The following is a 13,631-nucleotide window of genomic DNA, read 5'->3' on the forward strand; positions in this document are numbered from 1 at the left end:
AAATTGCGCTACGGTAGCGAGTTTTTTTTTGTTGCATTAGAAAATAAACCAGGTACCAGGACCAAGCCAATCTAGTAAATGACTAACCTAAAGTAGCAGGCGTGAGAAACAAGTAGCTACTAGGACGTTAGCCAGGGCTAGCTTGTCTTCGTTGGGGAGAATGCCAACTCCAAAATTGGCTAAATCTAGTCGCTTTCTATTTAAATAGTAGTATAACGTATTACATGTGTTAAGTACTTCGTGATAATGAATATTCGCACTGGCAAGCCATCTACCTGGGTTGACAAAAAAAGATAACTAAGTAACGATGTGCTGCTCTAAAAATAATCCCAGTCCACGACAATCCAGATTGACAGTCTCTGTTCGATCGAGCCCATTCTAAAATTAGATTGGTGAGGTGAAATTAAATAACGAAATATTGTCAAACTATGTGTGTCCATAAGGAATAAAGCCCGGAGATGCAACTTCTATAAACGTATGAAGCCCGTTCCCAACCGTAAACGCTTTCATTCTGCGGAGAAGTGCTACTTTTCAACAGCCCATCAGTTTCTCTATCGTCACAGATAGGTGGAGGAAGAGGAGCTGGCTCTCGATAAATCCAAATAAAAGGCTTCCCTCAATCCACTTCCCCCCCAAAAACTTCGGAACACCTCAATCAACTTACTCGGTCGATTCGACAGCGATCCGTCGACTGCGCTTCGTCCAAGGTATTTAGGGTGACAATTGCTGCTATTATTCGATGTATTTTTTTTAAATTCGGGGTATACCTTGTATCTTTTCTGCCCTCCCCGCTATCGCCTCTGTTGCCAAATAGTGCGCTTCTCAACACACATGGAGCTGCGGCGTCACCGCAGTGGGCATGCGCCCTTCAACACGCCAGGGGGACCAAGTGCACATCTTAACCACTGACCATCAAGGGGCAAAGCAGCACCACCATGCCAGGGTCCCTAGGTCTTGTGGTTGCTTCTTACCTTCAATACCTGTAACAGGATCCGACTTGTAGAACTGATCCCAGATCAGTTGCCATAGGCATGGGTCTGAGTAGCCCTATTCACATGCACAGTGATGGATGCCATATCCCCTTCTCTCTTCATAACAGGTCAGAAGATAATACAGAAACAAACTGTCTCTACGTCAGCAATATCATACCATCGTGAATAGCCTGCCCATTGGCATGTATGACTGAGACCCCACCTTTGGTGTAATGTTCATTTTCAGTCTTCTAATCTAGTTTATCTCCAAATGAGAAATGACCACAGCTCACCTAAATGCATGCTCTGTGTGAGAGGGAAGTGGGGAGATGTGAGTTTTTAGGTTTCCTCTACAAACAGATATTGGATCAGATTAGTTTACCTTTCTCTGCCCAAATGCTAACCATACTGACCTTAGACCAGTGTCAATTTCATCCTACTCCAAAGTACTCAGGTGGGTGAAGTGGTGAGATAGATACACCAAAGAGCATTGGGACCAGGGGAGGGATACTCAAAAAGGGAAATTGAAAGTGAATGCTTTATCAGCTAACTGTCCTGCTGTTGATCCCAAAAGACACAAAAGGAGGAGCTGGATGAAGTTGCCATAAACACTGATCCGAGGTCAGTTTTGTGTTTCCCCTCCTTAATGAAGGCGTCAGGTAGCCTAGCGCTTAAGAACGTTGGACCTGTAACCAAAAGGTTGCTGGTTTGAATCCCTGAGCCAACTAGGTGAAAAATCTATGTGCCCTTGAGCATGTAATTGAACCCTAATTGCTCCTGTAAATCGCTCTGGATAAGAGCGTCTGATTAATGACTCAAATGTAAATGTAATGTTAGTTAAAGATTAGGCTGTGCCTATGGGTAACTCATACCTGGAGCACAAAAGGCCCCTGATATATCCTGTAAGCTGCAGGGTAGTCTTATCCTTGGCCCTAAGTTACTACACACATCTCTATCATCTCTTCACAGGTTCCTGTGTCTGCTAGTGTCAGAGTAAAGCTTGTTGCTTGTTTATAATGCAGTGAATGGGGCTGTTCTCCCTTTGCCTGAATGCTGTCAGACCTCTCCATTCTGCCATCTCTGTTTGCCTGGTCTTTCCTTTCCTGTGAACAACCAGCAATATAGTCCTTGAGGCAATTGTGTGTGCTATGCTTTGGTGCCCGCCCCAGTGACTGAGCGTACATTTTATGTACTTTAGTCCAGCTCAAATTCTGTAACGAACCGCATATGACACTCCGTCGCTCCGTTTGCGTAGGGTACTTAATGATGGGATTCATCTATGTGGCATTAGGCTGAGACTACAGACCCCCGGGACTAGGAGCAAAGAGTAGGATATTACTATAGAAGACTACTGCAGACATTCAGGTGGCTTCTTTGTTCTGGTCTCTCAGTGAGAAACGACCTGCTGCAGTCCGAGAAGCGACCCATCCATCGAAGACTGAATACCACTCTCTTCAGACAGCAACTGGGTTTCTTTAACACTCTCAGCCCTCCTTCTAGCACTGCCGTGTCATACATTTTTTTTTGTCATTTAGCAGATCATTTTATCCAGAGTGACTTACAGGAGCAATTAGCGTTAAATGGCAGATTCGGACCAGCGACCATTCGGTTACTGTCCCAACGCCCTTAACCGTTAAGCTACCTGCTGTCCTGTCGTACAACTTTATTTCCCATACCCTTGTAAGTTTGTAAATGTAGTAATACAATGGAAGTGTTGTGCTTGTGATGTAAGTTTGTTCATGCTATGGCCCCCTTTCATTCCCTGACTCCCTCACGCTCTCTAACTCACTCTGTTGTTCTCTCTATTTACAGTAAGCATTAGTGAGAAAACAGACCACATTCATTATGCGTCTTTCATAAAGACGTGACAATGTGAATGAATGCTCTCTGCTAAATATTCATCAACCACAACACATTATAATGATCAATCGATGAGAACAAAGAACCACGTCCTAATTTCAGATTCACACTGCGTTTCTTTGACTGTGGCTTGGTCAGGACTGTGGCTTCTCTACTCTCCCTGCATGAGGTAATGGCCACCAGTAACAACATGACAGCTTCAACTTAATTCCCATTAAGTACTATAACAAAGCACAAAGTAGCTGTCCCAGTCACTATCAGCCCCACTCACTATTTGGCAGGAAGTGGCTTCCTCTTCATAGCTTTGCTAAGACACCTATTACCTAATAAGTATCCGTGGCTAGTATCACGCTTACAGCATTGCCTTGGAATATCTACCCCTCCTCCTCTCCTTTTCCTTCTCTCTCTATTCCTCTCTTTCCAAGCTCATCTCTTTTCACTCTATTCTTTGAAAAACCATTGGGGGGTACACATGTGCATTGAGATGAAGCAGATTCTATGTGGGGGTATTTGTGTTTTTCTCCTGCCCTTTCAGTGGAGCTGTCTGGGGGGGTAGAAGTGGCCTCTACACTCTGATACAGGTTCAGATATCTTGTCATCTCCCTAACAGTTAAGATTTAGATCAGGGGTAGGGTAGTCAGATCCTAGACCTGCGGTTAAATGCACTTTCTACCTTACGCCGTGGTGTCACAGTCTCCTCGGCAAGTCAGACATAAAGAGACAAGTCTCTGAAGGACCGATTGGCTCATGTCCGCTCGAGGTAGAAGACTCCTCTAACTACATATGTAGGATCGGTGTATGCCCCCACAACCCTAGCCATAGTCTTACGGCAGATGATTCACCTTGACGGCTCGGGTATTCGAACCAGCGACCTTTTGCTGCGGGCTTCTGGGGTCACTGGCCCAATTCCCAATCCACATATTAAATTACCTGTTTCAGTACTTCTACCCACTTCTTCAGTGTCCCTATGGTAGCACAACCATGAGGTAAATCTCAAATGTCTTTCCTTGATTCCTTGATTCCTCAACCTCCTTCTCAAAACACATTGGAGGAGAAGGTCTGAGGGGAGGAACCTGTGTTTTGTAAAAGAGGTTGAGGAATCAAGGACACAGAGTCAAGGTAAGACTAGAGCTTCATATGGAATAACTATTTGCCAAATAGTGCGCTTCTCAACACACATGGAGCTGCGGCGTCACCGCAGTGGGCATGCGCCCTTCAACATGCCAGGGGGACCAAGTGCACATCTTAACCACTGACCATCAAGGGGCAAAGCAGCACTACCATGCCAGGGTCCCTAGGTCTTGTGGTTGCTTCTTGCCTTCAATACCTGTAACAGGATCCGACTTGCTTTTCAGCCTACAATGGCCATATTGAGAACTTTAATATGTAGAACTGATCCCAGATCAGTTGCCATAGGCATGGATCTGAGTAGCCCTATTCACATGCACAGTGATGGATGCCATATCCCCTTCTCTCTTCATAACAGGTCAGAAGATAATACAGAAACAAACTGTCTCTACGTCAGCAATATCATACCATTGTGAATAGCCTGCCCATTGGCATGTATGACTGAGACCTCACCTTTGGTGTAATGTTCATTTTCAGTCTTCTAATCTAGTTTATCTCCAAATGAGAAATGACCACAGCTCACCTAAATGCATGCTCTGTGTGAGAGGGAAGTGGGGAGATGTGGGTTTTTAGGTTTCCTCTACAAACAGATATTGGATCAGATTAGTTTACCTTGCTCTGCCCAAATGCTAACCATACTGACCTTAGACCAGTGTGAACTTCATCCTACTCCAAAGTACTCAGGTTATGGGTGATGGGGGAGAAGAGGGGAGATCGGTCCCCCTGCTCTTTGGAGTATCTATGGAGGGATACTCAAGAAGGGAAACTTAAAGTGAATGCTTTGTCAGCTAATTGTCATGCTGTTCTTCCCAACAAAGTTGCCTTTTAAACTGATCTGAGGTCAGTTGTGTTTCCCCCCCCCTCCCTAATCAATCAATCAAATGTATTTATAAAGCCCTTCTTACATCTAATGAAGGTGGCATGTAGCCTAGCGCTTAAGAGCATTGGACCAGTAACCAAAAAGTCCCTGGTTTGAATCCCTGAGCAGATGTGCCCTTGAGCGAGGGCACTAATTGCTCCTGTAAATTGCTCTAGATAAGAGCATCTGCTAAATGACTAAAACGTAAATGTAATGTTAGTTTAAATCAAATCTTATTGGTAACATACACATGGTTAGCAGATGTTAATGTGAGTGTAGCGAAATGCTTGTGCTTCTGGCTCCAACAGTGTAGTATTATCTAACAAGTAATCTAACAGTTCCCCAACAACTACCTAATACACACAAATCTAAAAAGGGGTGAATGAGAATATGTACATATAAATATATGGATGAGTGATGGCCGAGCGACATAGGCAAGATACAATAGATGGTATAAAATACAGTATATACATATGATATGAGTAATGTAAAATATGTAAACATTATTAAAGCTGCATTATTTAAAGTGGCATTGATTAAAGTGACTAGTGATCCATTTGTTAAAGTGGCCCATGATTGGGTCTCCATGTAGGCAGCAGCCTCTCTGAGTTAGTGGTGGCTGTTTAGCAGTCTGATGGCCTTGAGATAGAAGCTGTTCTTCAGTCTCTCACTCCCAGCTTTCATGCACCTTTACCGATCTCGCCTTCTGGATGGTAGCGGTGTGAACAGGCAGTGGCTCGGATGGTTGTGGTCTTTGATGATATTTTTTGCCTTCCTGTGACATCGGGTGATATAGGTGTCATGGAGGGCAGGTAGTTTGCCCCCGGTGATGCACCCTCTAGAGAGCCTTGCGTTTGTGGGTGGTGCAGTTTTCGTACCAGGCGGTGATACAGCCCGACAGGATGCTCTCAATTGTGGATCTGTAAAAGTTAGTCAAGGTTTTGGGTGACAAGCTAAATTTTGTCAGCCTCCTGAGGTTGAGGAGGCGCTGTTGCTTCTTCACCACACTGTCTGTGTGGGTGGACCATTTCAGTTTGTTGTTGATGTATACGCTGAGGAACTGAAAACGTTCCACTTTCTCCACTGCTGTCCCCTCTGTGGGTAGGGGGGTGCTCCCTCTGCTGTTTCCTGAAGTCCACGATCATCTCCTTTGTTTTGTTGAGTGAGAGGTTGTTTACCTGACACCATACGCAGAGTACCCTCAACTCCTACTTTAGGCGGTCTCGTCGTTGTTGGTAATCAAGGCCACTACTGTTGTGTCGTCTGCAAGCTTGATGATTAAGTTGGAGGCGTGCATGGCCATGCAGTCATGGGTGAACAGGGAGTACAGAAGGGGGCTGAGCACGCACCCTTGTGGGGCCCCAGTGTTGAGGGTCAGCGAGGTGGAAATGTTGTTTCCTACCTTCACCATCTGGGGGCAGCCCGTCAAAAAGTCCCGGACCCAATTGCACAGGGTGGGGTTGAGGCCCAGGGCCTCCAGCTTGTTGGTGAGCTTGGAGGGTAGGATGGTGTTGAATGCTGAGCTGTAGTCAATGAACCGCATTCTTACATACAATTGAAGTCGGAAGTTTACATACACTTAGGTTGGAGACATTAAAACTCGTTTTTCAACCACTCCACAAATTTCTTGTTAAGAAACTATATTTTTGGCAAGTTAGGACATCTACTTTGTGCATGACACAAGTCATTTGTACAACAATTGTTTACAGAGAGATTATTTCACTTACACTTGACTGTATCACAATTCCAGTGGGTCAGAAGTTTACATACACTAAGTTGACTATAAACAGCTTGGAAAATTCCAGAAAATTAGGTCATGGCTTTAGAAGCTTCTGATAGGCTAATTGACATCATTTGAGTCAATTGGAGGTGTACCTGTCGCTGTATTTCAAGGCCTACCTTCAAACTCTGTTCCTCTTTGCTTGACATCATGGGAAAATCAAAAGAAATCAGCCAAGACCACAAGTCTGGTTCATCCTTGGGAGCAATTTCCAAACGCTTGAAGGCACCACGCTCGTCTGTACAAACAATAGTACGCAAGTATAAACACCATGGGACCACGCAGCCGTCATACCGTTCAGGAAGGAGACGCGTTCTGTCTCCTAGAGATGAACGTACTTTGGTGCGAAACGTGCAAATCAATCCCAGAACAACAGCAAAGGACCTTGTGAAGATGCTGGAGGAAAAAGGTACGAAAGTATCTATATCCACAGTAAAATGAGTCCTATATTGACATAACCTGAAAGGCTGCTCAGCAAGAAGCCACTGCTCAAAAACCGCTATAAAAAAGCCAGACTACGGTTTGCATCGGCACATGGGTACAAAGATCGTACTTTTTGGAACGTTGTGGGGGTGCTTTGCTGCAAGAGGGACTGGTGCACTTCACAAAATAGATGGCATCATGAGGAGAGAAAATTATGTAGATATATTGAAGCAACATCTCAAGACATCAGTCAGGAAGTTGAAGCTTGGTCGTAAATGGGTCTTCCAAAGGGACAATGACCCCAAGCATACTTCCAAAATTGTGGGAAAATGGCTTATGGACAACAAAGTCAAGGTATTGGAGTGGTCATCACAAAGCCCTGACCTCAATCCTATAGAACATTTGTGGGCAGAACTGATCAACCGTGTGTGAGCAAGGAGGCCTTACAAACCTGACTCAGTTACACCAGCTCTGTTAGGGTGAATGGGCCAAAATTCACCCAACTTATTGTGGGAAGCTTGTGGAAGGCTACCCACAACGTTTGACCCAAGTTAAACAATTTAAAGGCAATGCTACCAAATACCAATTGAGTGTATGTAAACTTCTGACCCACTGGGAATGTGATGAAAGAAATACAAGTTGAAATATATTATTCTCTCTACTATTATTCTGACATTTCACATTCTTAAAATAAAGTGGTGATCCTAAATTCCCTAAAACAGGGAATTTTTACTAGGATTAAATGTCAGGAATTGTGAAAAACTGAGTGTAAATGTATTTGGCTAAGGTGTATGTAGACTTCAACTGTAGGTATTCCTCTTGTCCAGATGGGATAGGGCAGTGTGATGGCGATTGAATTGTCTGTATACCTGTTAGGGCGGTATGCAAACTGAAGTAGGTCTAGGGTGGCCGATAAGGTGGAGGTGATTTGATCTTTGTCTCTCAAAGCACTTCATGATGACAGAAGTGAGTGCTACGGGGCGGGAGTCATTTAGCTCAGTTATCTTTGCCTTCTTGGGTACAGGAACAACTGGGATAGGGAGCAATTGAATATGTCCGTAAACACACCAGCCAGCTGGTCTACGCATGTTCTGAGGACGTGGCTAGGGATGCTGTCTGGGCCAGCAGCCTTGCAAGGGTTAACCCTTTTAAATGTGTTACTCACATCAGTCACAGAGGAGAGGTGGGGCGCAGTTCTTATTAGCGGACTGCGACGGTGGCACTGTAATTTCCTCAATGCGGGCAAAGAAGTTGTTTAGTTTGTCTGCAAGCATGACGTCGGTATCCGTGACGTGGCTAGTTTTCTTTTTGAAGTCCATGATTTCCTGTAGACCCTGCCATATATGTCTCGTGTCTGAGCCGTTTAATTGTGACTCCACTTTATCCCTGTACCGGCATTTCGCTTGTTTGATTGCCTTGCGGAGGGAATAACTACACGGTTTATATTCAGACATGTTCCCAGACCTAAAACACTTACTCCCTGAACTTGCTTCCCGACACTCAGCGCACATCGTTACACCGGCATTTGATTGTGAGGAATTCTAGGTCAGGTGAGCAGAAGGACTTGAGTTCCTGTATTTTGTTATGATTACACCATGAGTCGTTAATCATGAAGCATACACTCCCGCCCTTCCTCTTCCCAGAGAGGTGTTTATCTCTGTCGGCGTGATGCATGGAGAAGCCCGGTGTCTGAACCGATTCTGACAAAATGTCCCGAGAGCCATGTTTCCGTGAAACAGAGAATGTTACAATCTCTGATGTCTCTCTGGACGGCAACCATTGCTCGAATTCCGTCTACCTTGTTGTCAAGAGACAATGGCAAGTAGAATACTCGGGAGCGGTGGGCAATGTGCACGTCTACGGAGCCTTACCAGGAGACTGCTCTGTCTGCCCCTTCAGCGGCGCCATTGTCTTGGGTCGGCTTCTGGAATTAGATCAATTGTCCTGGGTGGTGGAGGATCCGCTTCGGGAAAGTCGTATTCCTGGTCGTAGTGTTGGTAGTTGACGTCGCCCTTATATCTAATAGTTCTTCCCGGCTGTATGTAATAAGACTTAAGATTTCCTGATGACGCTCCACAGATGAAGCAATCTCAATCGCACTCCACACTGCCCTTTCCCACCAGGACAAAAGGAACACCTGTGTGAATGCTGTTCATTGAATACAGCTCAGCATTCAACACCATAGTGCCCACAAAGCTCATCACTAAGCTAAGGACACTGGGACTAAACACCTCCCTCTGCAACTGGACCCTGGACTTCCTGACGGGCCACCCCAGGTGGAAAGGGTAGGCAACAACACATCTGCCATGCTGATCCTCAACACGGGGCCCCTCAGGGGTGTGTGCTTAGTCCCCTCCTGTACTTCCTGTTCACCCACAACTGCGTGACCAAGCACGACTCCAACACCATCAAGTTTTCTGACGACACAACAGTGTTAGGCCTGATCACCTACAATGATGAGACAGTTCCAGGACAATAACCTCTCTCTCAATATGAGCAAGACAAATAAGCTGATCGTGGACTACAGGAAAAGGAGGGACGAACACACCCCCATTCACATAGACAGGGCTGTAGTGGAGCGGGTCGAGAGTTTCAAGTTACTTGGTGTACACATCACCAACAAACTATCATGGTCCAAACAAACCAAGACAGTTGTGAACAGGTTACGACAACACCTTTTCCCCCTCAGGAGACTGAAAAGATTAGGCATGGGTCCCCAGATCCTCAAAGTTCTGCAGCTGCACCATCGAGAGCAGCCTGACCGGATGCATCACTGCCTGGTATGGCTACTGCTCGGCATCCGACTGGAAGGTGCTACAGTGGGTAGTGTGTACGGCCCAGTACATCACTGGGGCCAAGCTTCCTGACATCCAGGACCTCTACAGTTGAAGTTGGAAGTTTCACAATTCCTGACATTTAATCCAAGTAAAAAGTCCCTGTTTTAGGTCAGTTAGGATCACTGCTTTATTTTAAGAATGTGAAATGTCAGAATAATAGTAGAGAGAATGATTTATTTCAGCTTTTATTTCTTTCATCACATTCCCAGTGGGTCAGAAGTTTACATACACTCAATTAGTATTTGGTAGCATTGTCTTTAAATTGTTTAACTTGGGTCAAACGTTTCAGGTAGCCTTCCACAAGCTTCCCACAATAATTTTGGCCCATTCCTTCTGACAGAGCTGGCGTAACCAAGTCAGGTTTGTAGGCCTCCTTGCTCGCACACACTTGTTCAGTTCTGCCCACAAATTTTCTATAGGATTGAGGTCAAGGTATTGTGATGGCGACTCCAATACCTCGACTTTGTTGTCCTTAAGCCATTTTCCCACAACTTTGGAAGTTTGCGACCAAGCTATAACTTCCTGACCGATGTCTTGAGATGTTGCTTCAATATATCCACATAATTTTACTTCCTATTTTGTGAAGTGCACCAGTCCCTCCTGCAGCAAAGCACCCCCACAAGATGATGCTGCCACCCCCGTGCTTCACGGTTGGGATGGTGTTCTTCAGCTTGCAAGCGACCCCCTTTTTCCTACAAACATAAGAATTATGGCCAAACAGTTCTATTTTTCTTTCATCAGACCAGAGGACATTTCTCCAAAAAGTATATTTTTACCCATGTGCAGATGCAAACTGTAGTCTGGATTTTTATGGTGGTTTTGGAGCTGTGGCTTCTTCCTTGCTGAGCAGCCTTTCAGGTTATGTCAATATAGGACTCGTTTTACTGTGGATATAGATACTTTTGTACCGGTTTCCTCCAGCATCTTCACAGGGCCCTTTGCTGTTGTTCTGGGAATTGATTTGCACTTTTCGCACCAAAGTACGTTTATCTCTAGGAGACAGAACGGGTCTCCTTCTTGAGCGGTATGATGGCTGTGTGGCCCCATGGTCTTTATACTTGTGTACTATTGTTTGTACAGATGAACGTGGTACCTTCAGGCGTTTGGAAGTTGCTCCCAAGGATGAACCAGACTTGTGGAGGTCTACCATTTTTGATGTCAAGCAAAGAGGCACTGAGTTTGAAGGTAGGCCTTGAAATACATCCACAGGTACACCTCCAATTGACTCAAATTATGTCAAATAGCCTATCAGAAGCTTCTAAAGCCATGACATAATTTTCTGGAATTTTCCAAGCTGTTTAAAGGCACAGTCAACTTAGTGTATGTATACTTCTGACCCACTAGAATTGTGATACAGTGAATTAGAAGTGAAATAATGTCTGTAAACAATTGTTGGAAAAATTGCATTTGTCATGCACAAAGTTGATATCCTAACCGACTTGCCAAAACTATAGTTTGTTAACAAGAAATGTGGAGTGGTTGAAAAACTGGTTTTAATGACTCCAACCTAAGTGTATGTAAACTTCCGACTTCAACTGTATATACTAGGCGGTGTCAGAGGAAGGACCAAAACATGTAGACTCCAGTCACCCAAGTCATAGCCTGTTCTCTCTGCTACTGCACGGCAAGTGGTACCAGAGCGCCAAGTCTAAGTCCAAAAGGCTCCTTAACAGCTTCTACCCCCAAGCCATAAGACTGATGAACAATTAATAACATGGCCACCCAGATTATTTACATTGATCCCACCCTTTACATTATCTATGCATAGTCACTTTACCCCTACGTACATGTACAAATGACCTGGACTAACCTGTACCCCCGCACATTGACTCGTTACCGGTACCCCCTGTATATATAGCCTTGTTATTATTTCAGTATTTCATTTTTCACTTTAGATTATTTAGTAAATATTTTCTTAACTCCATTTATTGAACTGCATTGTTGGTTAAGGGCTTGGAAGTAAGCATTTCACAGTAAGGTGAAATGCTGTTGTATTCGGCACATGTGACAAATAAAATTGTATTTGATTCCATTCTTTTCTCTCGGTTTGCCTGGCCTTTCCTGTGTACAACCAGCATTATGGTCATTGAGGGCTAGGAGCAAAGAGTAGAATATTACTATAGAAGACTACTGCAGACATTGTCTCATTCATGTCTTGTCATCTTCCTAACAGTTAAGATTTAGATCAGGGGTCAGATCCTAGACCTGCGGTTAAGTGCACTTTCTACCTTACGCCGTGGTGTCACAGTCTCGGCAAGTCAGACATAAAGATAATTATGTGACAAGTCTCTGAAGGACCGATCTCAGTAACTGGCTCATGTCCGCACGAGGTAGAAGACGCCTCTAACTACATATGTAGGATCAGTGTATGCCACCACAACCCTAGCCATAGTAGTATGTTGCCACTGGAGCAAATTAGAGTTAAGTGCCTCACTCAAGGACACCGACAGATTTTTCACCTTGACGGCTCGGGTATTCGAACCAGCAACCTTTCGCCGCCGCTTACTGGACCAATGCCCAATCCATTAGGGGATGATAATATGGACTTCTACCAACTTCCTATGTCCCTGTGGTAGCAACCATTGAATAAAGCTCATGTCTTTCCTTGAGTCATTGATTCAACCTTCTCAAAACACATTGGAGAAGGTCTGAGGGAAACTTGCGTTTTGTGAAAGAGGTTGAGGAATGAAGGACACAGAGTCAAGGTTAGACTAGTTTCATATGGAATAAGAAGTAGAATTATGTGTACAACCTCAGATACAGATCGCACGCCACACTGGGACAGGGCCACTGGGACTTCTATAAAATTATTTCTGTTCACATCATTATTCATTTAGGTTTGATCAATGTCTGGAGGACAAAAATCAAGACCATTGAAGGGCTGGGCTCTCCCATAAGCTTCACAATATTAACATGGAAACCTCCAAAATGGTTAAGAATGTGAAGATTGGTCTGGCCAACTTTTTTAAACGTGTAATTCAAACCTTGGTTACTACACACAATTAGACTTTTGGTTTTACCGTTCTCTCAGGAAGAGACAATTCCAATGCAGAAACAATGTTCTTAATAATTCCTTTCAAAGCACCATTGCCTGGCCTTCAGCCATTTCCACACATCTCTTCCAGCCTACATTGTGGGCATAAATGTGCCCTCAAGCAAAAATGTGAAAATGAGCATTTTAAGTGTTGTGTAAAGCCAATTCTCATAGGATTGGGGTCAAGGTGTCTGTTACATGAGTTGAACAGAGCGGTTAGATGATCTGTTGTCTCAAATCAAATCAGGACCAATGCTCTGTAATAGCCTATTTATTTGGTCTCAAAAGAAAAGTTGAAGGTAACGTTTGTATGTTGGAGTGTTCAGATCAGCATTATTTTTTTATTTTTTTTTAAATCAATGCAAAATAACTCAATTTCCTTTAGCAATTCTATTTGAGACTTTTCTTGATAACGTGTTGAATTATTTAAAACAATACCAGCAAAGAAAATAACCAACCCATAATAACCCCATAGTATAAAAGACTTGATAAGGCTGTCGTAGCTCGAGCAGTTTGCTCCACAACTGACCAAACCTAGCTTCTACATGTTTCAATCATTCATAAGAAACAGCAAAATACACAACGGGGAAAAAGTCTAAATGTTTACATGCCATATTACAAAAACATATCTGCATAAAGAAAGAAAAGTGAAACTAATATATTGTCAAACCTGGTATATAAATAGTTAAACTTTACAAAATCTAATAAATGATTCATTTGGTAAAATAAATTGTTAATA

At 43.9% G+C, this 13,631-nt stretch overlaps 1 protein-coding gene across 3 annotated transcripts in view; it reads right to left on the reverse strand.

Annotated features, from left to right (window-relative positions):
- Nucleotides 1-831, reverse strand: part of LOC139376332 (transcriptional repressor p66 alpha-like) — a 59,612-nt gene extending 58,781 nt beyond the window's left edge. Inside the window, exon 1 of one of the 3 annotated variants that reach the window (XM_071118738.1) lies at nucleotides 665-802. The gene's annotated coding sequence lies outside the window, so the exon portion shown is untranslated. Of the gene's footprint in view, nucleotides 1-664 lie in introns of all 3 variants that reach the window. The other 2 variants (XM_071118741.1, XM_071118740.1) reach the window with 2 other exon arrangements.
- Nucleotides 832-13,631: the final 12,800 nt, after the last annotated feature.

Source organism: Oncorhynchus clarkii, chromosome 20 (assembly GCF_045791955.1).
Source record: "Oncorhynchus clarkii lewisi isolate Uvic-CL-2024 chromosome 20, UVic_Ocla_1.0, whole genome shotgun sequence".
Lineage (NCBI taxonomy): Eukaryota > Metazoa > Chordata > Actinopteri > Salmoniformes > Salmonidae > Oncorhynchus > Oncorhynchus clarkii.